Genomic DNA, 7,731 nt, shown 5'->3' on the forward strand with positions numbered 1-7,731 from the left:
TTTTGGCTGAAACATGGGAGCATGAGGGAAAACGTATACCTTAGATAGATGGTTACCTCATAAAATTGATATGGACTCACTCTAAAGGGAATATTGGACGTGCGGGGATAGCATGTACCTACCATTAGAGCTTAGATAATTCATTCAAAGTATGAAAATATGATGACTATAAGAGATACATATGGATAGAGCTTAATTTGGGGAAAGAGAAGGTGTATATAGTTGCATATTACATTCCTCACAAAGACTCAAACTACTATAGTAGGTTTGGGTTACATTATGACGATCCTTTTACAGAATTATGCCATGATATACTTTCATTTGAGAAGCTTGGTAAAGTTTTATTTAAGGGAGACTTCAATGCAAGAGTTGGAAATTTCCAAAATGTAGAGACATTTGAAGAAAATGTACTAGAACATTGTCTATTGCGTGACTCAGAGGATTGTGTCATGTCTGATTATGGAAAACTTTTGATGCATGTGTTAAATTGCACAAACTTTATTATCTTAAATGGTATAAAGGCATTCCCATCAACAAATGTGCTTACATGTTTACCATCCTCGGGTGGAGGAAGTGTGGTTGATTACGCATTAATGTTGGCATGTGATCTATCATTGGTGAATGTGTTTAAAGTTAGTTCTCTATCTCCAGACTCAGACCACAAGCCATTGTACTTAGAGCTTGCAATTCCACATTTCACCAATAGATGCCATGGAGTGAAAGATGAAAAAAGATGTATCATCCAGCCTTGCTACGAAAAAGGTAAGATGTATGGAAATGAAGTGGAGAACCATTTGTTAACATTTTCTCTAAGCAACGATGTTAAAGAAAATTGGCAACATTTGAAGGATATCATCCTTAAGGTTGGGTATTAATACTTTAAGAGGCATGTGGGTGGGCATAAGATGTGTAGTTTTCGATGTAATTGTTGGTTCGACGATGAATGTAAGATGTATCTCAAATGGTTTAAGTCCATTGAGGGGGAAAATGAAAATATTGTTGCATGGCACCTATATAAGAAAGTAGTGAGGAGAAAGAAAAGAAGATATTTCCAAATGCAAGGGATGAAAAAGAAAAACTTGTTTAAGCTCAAACCAAAATTAGCATGGGGACAACTCAAGGGTAAGAAAGAAGCTATGAAAGGCCACTTTACAAATGAAGAGATGTTAGAATATGTACAAAGGTTATATATGCATGAAGGTGTGGCTCCTATGGTTGAGAAATTTGAAACACCATGCACTACATGTATCGATATTGATGATGTCAATAAGGGAATAAAAAAGATGGCGAGTGCGAAAGCAACAAATGTAACCTACGACTCAAGTGAGCTTTTAAAATAGACAATGCCACATACTCGTCATTGGATAATGACAATTATAGAGCAAGCTATAAAACAAGGATTTCCAAATGATTGGCTTCTAAATTGGATTAAACCAATATTTAAAGCTGGAGATAAGAATCAAGTATCAAATTATCCTACAATAATGGTGATCTCAACTATTGCTAAACTATATAGCACTATTATGGAGCAAAAGATAAGCACATGGGCTGAAAGTACAAGCAAAAGAGCACGTGGGCAAGCAATATTTAGACCAAAACACTCCATTGTGGATCATTTGGTCACATCGAGAGTAATCATGGAAGAGAGTCAACTACAAGGAAAAACACTTTATTGTTGTTTTGTTGATTTTAAGAAAGCTTTTGATACCGTACCACGATGTGATCTCTGGAATAGAATAGTAGAGATTGACATGCCATTAGAGTACCGAGTTGTTGTTGCACGACTATATGAACAAGTTAAATGCCAACTAAAAATGGATAGTGGATTCTCAAAACACTTTTTAAGTAACATGGGGGTTAAGCAAGGATGTCCACTATCACCCACACTCTTTTGCCTTATGTATTGATAAATTAGAAGAAGTGGTAAATAAGGTTGCAAGAGAAGAAGGATTTAATGCTCCCAAATTGATGCAACATGTTATCTTATTGCTTCTATATGCGGATGATGTGGTACTCTTCTCATATGATGTTTATAGTATGCAAAATTTACTTGGGGTATTAGAAGAATTTTGCCATCGTAGTGGACTAGCAGTGAATGTGGAGAAAACAAAAATGATGGTATTGCAAACCATCCAATCTCATCATCACCCTATGCTCACATATAGATGTGAACATATACAATTTGTTCGAAGCTTTAAATATCTCGGTATTGATGTACGTACCCTCATGCTTTGATTCTAGGCTCCAAGCTGGTTGGAAATCGTATTACGTTTTGGAGAACCAATGCAACCAAAGTGATACTTGTGGATGGGAAGTAAAACTAATGTTGTTCCAAAGGGATTTCATGCTTCATTGTGACAGAAAGAGTGCCATACATCTAGCCAAGAATGTTGCATACCACTCCCAAGCCAAGCACATACAGAGAAGGTATCACTTGTTACGGGAGAAAGTCGAATAAGGAGAGTTTGCCCTCATGAAGATCTGTACTGACGACAATGGATTCGACATGCTGACAAAGAACCTACCAATGGACCAACTCAAAGTCCGTCGACAGAGGACACGAATAACGGACTCCTCCCGACAGAGTGAAGGGGGAGTTTGTTAGGAATATGTCCCTCTAGTGGGAGGAGCCGACTGCTCGGATAGAGCCGACAGTCGAAGACAAGGAACAACCAACTGGTCGGATGAGAGCTGACGGTTGAGGAGTCGACTCAGAGAGAGTTGATCAAGGTCGAAGACACGACCGACTAGTCGGGGCGACCGGTTGGTCGATGACCAAGCCGACTAGTCGGACCGACCCAACAGTCAACGGATGAGTCGGTTGATTAGTAAGACCATTATTAATATTAGATAATAATAGGAACGACATTTGTAAATAGCCCATACAAGGTATAAGTATAAATACACTTGGGACAAATAGTTGGTGATGAGGAACAGAAAGATAGTGATGTAGGAAAATAGGGAAGAGTGTGAACGTGAGGAGTGTGTGAGCGAGCGGCACCATAGTGGTGTTTAGTAATAGTATACGCTAGGAGCCCTGCGAGGCTGTTTACACTTTGTGTAGAGAGTGTTGTACTCTGATCTCGTCATTGTATATCCACTGTATACTGAAGCTCCGTTCTCCGTGGTTTTTTTTCTCCCATTTTAGGGTTTCCACATTAAATTTGTGTACACTGTTTTCTGTGTTTCAGAGTTGTGTATTTTAGCATATTCCTTTTCTTGTGGATTGACGATTCGTTTCTCAACATGATTAGCCTTCTACTATATGTCGATGATCTAGTCATCGCTGGTGCCGACCTCGGAGAAATCAACCGAGTAAACTCTTAGCTTGCGGCATCATTCAAGATGAAGGATCTGGGGGACCTTCATTCCTTCCTCGGGATCGAAGTGATCTGAACCCCCAAAGGCATATTGATCAGACAACACCATTATGTGTTGAATATGATCTTGAAGTTCGGGATGGCGGATTGGAAGTCCATCTCAATCCCTCTCGATAGAAACGTGAAGCTTCGCCGAGATTCGGGAGAGGCGTGCGACCCGACATGGTTCCGACAAATTGTCAGGAGCCTTATTTATTTGACAATCAATCAGCTGGACCTCAATTACCCGATCAACTTGATCAATCAATTCATGTCGTAGCCAAAGACCGAGCACCTTCAGTGTTACCTGTAGGAGTATACGAGGAGGCATAAGGGGTGGACCATGTTAAAGTGGTTGTTTAATAGGTGTAATGTGTATGAGTGTTGGAGGATGAGTATGTGTATGAACACATGCACAATTATGTGCATGTGTACAAGAATGTGTAACGGTCAAGTAACCGTTACATTTGATGTATTATATAAACCCCCTATGGGGTATGTAATGGATAGCTTTGCCCCCTCTCATTTTGGTGTGTTTCTTTATTCTTTTTTCACTCTCTCTCCCTCACACAGAATGGCTTCACCCCCCCACCCATTGTTAGGAATCGACCGGCCATAACCGGTTTCACGTTCGTATTCGTGTGTAGAAACCAAGAACTAGTACACAGACAAGAAAAACGTGAAGAGACAGAGACACCGATGTTTTACATGGAAAACCCGAAATGGGGAAAAACGATGGGGCTCCACAAAACCCAAGAAAAAATATCACTATAGTAGAGAGGAAGTACAAATACGGAACTCAGAGGCAATGACCTCGAGTTCTCCTTCGTCTGAAAGACGGCTACAAAGTTACACTCTTACTCGCTCACTCATGGTTACAGAGGGAACTACCTCGTTCTAACTTTACAATAATGATCACTAACACTATACTATAAGGTTTGCCCTAGTTTCTTATAAACCAAAGCAACTTTCTGGCTATTTACAAGTATAGCTGAGGAAGCATTTTTGACCATTTACAATTATAGTCTTCCGAAATGATTTCGCGTTTTGATTTTGATTTTGATTTTGATTTTTGATTTTGGTTTCGGCCTCGACCAAGATACTCACCAACACAGTCTTTCTCTTCCCATCCGGAGGGACATGTTTCCCAATAAACTCCCCCTTCACTCCGGCTGGGGTCCTTCACCAAACCAACTCTCTGTCGGCACACATTTAGCTTTTTGGCTGACACCACCTTCGTCCGCATATCGGATCTATTTTTGGCCATGTGGATCTTCACTAGAGCAAACTCCTTTTCTTCTACTCGCTCTCAGAGCCAATGATATCTTCTCTGGATGTGTTTGGACCTCGAGTGGCAGGCAACATTTTTCGCAAGGTGGACGACACTCTGGTTATCACAATGGAGATACTCACCAACTGTGTCCTTCTCTTCCCATCCAAAGGGACATGTTTCCCAAACACCCAGCAACACTGGCACGCCTGAATGGCCGACCCTCCCTTGAGAAGAGGTCATTCTCTCGCTCCCTCACTCTCCCTGACCATCACTAATCCCTCCTTCTCTCCCTCGCTTTGTGTGTCTATCTGTGTCAGCAAGTGTCGTTTGTGCTTGGACTTTGTGTGTGATGAACCAACTTGCTATGGAGATCTTAACACAACCTTCCTCTTCTTCTTCCTCAATATTTCTTCTATTGCCATAGCCATAGTAGTCCTTACCATCTACGATTATCTAGAGAACCCGATCTGATCCTTTCTTGACTCGGTGTTTCCGTTTGTTCATCTTGGTGGGTTTCTACCTCAGGAAGACGGAGGCAAAAACCCGAATTTCTCTTTCTCACGATCTCTACAGTATGCAACCTGACCCTGCCCTAGAGAAGGCAGGCATTGAGAGGGACAAATGATGGGGCCCTAAAACCCTATCCCCTTTCTTGTAGGCTCTTCTATAGAGAAGGCATTGGCCTGAACACGCATTGCCTAGACGGACCTACTCAAACCTTGCGGAGGCAACTAAGCTAAACCTTCGCTTCCACCATGGATGGAGACAACTTCCCTTCTCCACTACATCTGTCTACTCTTGCACACAAGACGTTCTGCTCATTCTGTCTTTGATGAAGCTAAGGTTGATCCTAATATCTTTGCCACAGATGCTAGCAATGAAGAGGAAGACGAAGGTGGTGTAGCGATGTGAAAGATAGAGAGACAGAGTTCACCTTTCACCTTTCAACTCTCATATCTCCCTCATCTGGAGTCAGAATCGGACGAGGAATGAGTCATTTTGGGTGTTTTGGAGCCTTCCAGATGGATTGAGCATGTTAGATTCACTCAAATATGAGTGGAGTGCAGAATTCAAGACCTGGCTATTTCGACCTATGCTATGAGACCACCAGGTTTGCTCCTCTCATTACCTTTGTTAGACCTCTCTACATTTCAACATACAAAGTAGCAGGTCTACCAGATTATTGTTGTCAAGGATGGCTCAATCATCTTCTGTATGGAATAAGAAGAGGAAAGAAATTATAGAAGATCCCGTAGATACAAAATGGCTTTAGGATAGTCTAGTAGAGGACTTTGTAGAGGCTAGAAAGACATGGGATGGGCCTTTGCCAAGCAAGACATTTACTATCCCATCACAAGACTTGTTGAATCCTTTAAAATTGTACATGTCAAACGCTATTATTCTTTTCTTTCCTAGGAAGATGCCCTCTGCAAATGATGTGGGTCAGTGGGTAAATGCAATGTTTAAAGTCTATGCAGTTAGTGGAGTTTATTTTGCTGCTAGAGGGTTTTACGAAGTATTGCAATCCGAAGCAAAGTACAAAACTCAATTACTTGAGGAATCTACTTTAACATACAGAGATCAAATGGTTCATGCATTGTTGTAGTCTTTGACAAAAAACTATCAAGGGCTAATTCGTCACAAATGTCTTGTTTGGGTTGAAGTGCTTGATTTTCCACGAAATTGGAATCACTTGTTACCTATAATTGCAGCGGGAATGGGGAGAGTAGCATGCCCCCCAAAAACTACAAGTACTTCTAATAGATTTTGCATTCTTTGGGACACAAATGTTCCGATCTTGGAAGGTATCACCCTCAACTCGGATGATCCAATTATCGGTGCAAGAACTTTCAGGCTGAAATGGGGCAAATTTGCAAGTGCATGTTACACATGTAACAAGTTTGTTCATATGCAATCAGAATGCCCAACCCTGACCATTCAGCCACCTGAAACTGCAATGTTGAAACCTGCATCATTGAAAGAAAATAGCCAGGTTTCTTCTTCAAAGGCAACAAACCAATCTATGATGCAACCAATTTAGAAACCGAGAGTACAAGATAAAGGGAAAAGTAATGTCCCGCAAACAATTGGTAATGTGCAATCAAACATGCACGATTTGAAACAAGCCTTTGATGTGGATAAAGACAACACTTAAGGTTGGCAAATATCTAGGAAATCCTTTAGAAGCAAGACACATGTGGTGGTGAGAAACTACACTCACGCACTTGAGAATGAAGGTTCATCTTTACAGATTAATGCTTCAATGATCTATTCAATCTCAAAAGCTTGGAAACGAGTGACTAGAGGCTCATGTTCGGACATTTACAAAGATGGATCAAATGCAGATATTAGTCTTCATGAAAATAAGCATGGCGGTGATACTAATATGCAGTCAGATTAGTATTATTCTTTGTTTTATATCTTCAACCATATTAATCATGCATAAACAAGTCAAATGTGTCTCCTTCAATATACGAGGTCTTTGTAACCTTGGTAAATGGAAATTATTTTGGAACTATATTACCTCTTCTCAAGCAGATGTAATTTGTGTTCAAGAACATAAACAAGTTGAATTCAATGGTCAAGCTGGTACATTTTGAGGTTTTGACATCTTCTATGCAGGTTAAGGCACAACATCTGGAGTGCTTATGATAATAAAACATGAGCTAAATCCTATGGTTGCCTATAATTATCAACGTGGGAGGTGGATGGTTGTGCAATGCATGATAAATGGCGATGTGCAATGCATGATAAATGGCGAAACATATGATTTTGGTGGAATATATGCCCTGAATGCCTCAAGGGATAGAGCTTTACTTTGGCAAGACATTTGTGCTTATCCGTGGCCACAAATTGCATTTATATGTGGAGATTTCAACAACTCTCCAAATGTAGGTGATAACACTAGTGGGCACTCACATATGTTGAGAGAGGAACAAGGTCAGTAGTATAGTATGCAAAGCTCATTGGATTGGGTTGATTTATGGCAAATGACACACCCACATGTTCTTGGTTTTACCTTTCATCACACCACCCACTCCACATACTATGCAAGGCTTGATAGATGATATTTGTTGCATGCTAGTCAGCATGAAAATT

At 40.5% G+C, this 7,731-nt stretch overlaps 1 pseudogene; it reads left to right on the plus strand.

The window, feature by feature from the left end:
- The first annotated feature begins 6,052 nt into the window (after window positions 1–6,052).
- Window positions 6,053–6,673, plus strand: LOC147866272 (uncharacterized; annotated as a pseudogene).
- The last annotated feature ends 1,058 nt before the right edge of the window (window positions 6,674–7,731 follow it).

The sequence above is a fragment of the Azolla caroliniana genome, unplaced genomic scaffold (genome assembly GCF_043228905.1).
Source record: "Azolla caroliniana isolate FFs.n. ecotype wild unplaced genomic scaffold, voAzoCaro1.0.p SCAF_3, whole genome shotgun sequence".
In the NCBI taxonomy this organism is placed as follows: domain Eukaryota; kingdom Viridiplantae; phylum Streptophyta; class Polypodiopsida; order Salviniales; family Salviniaceae; genus Azolla; species Azolla caroliniana.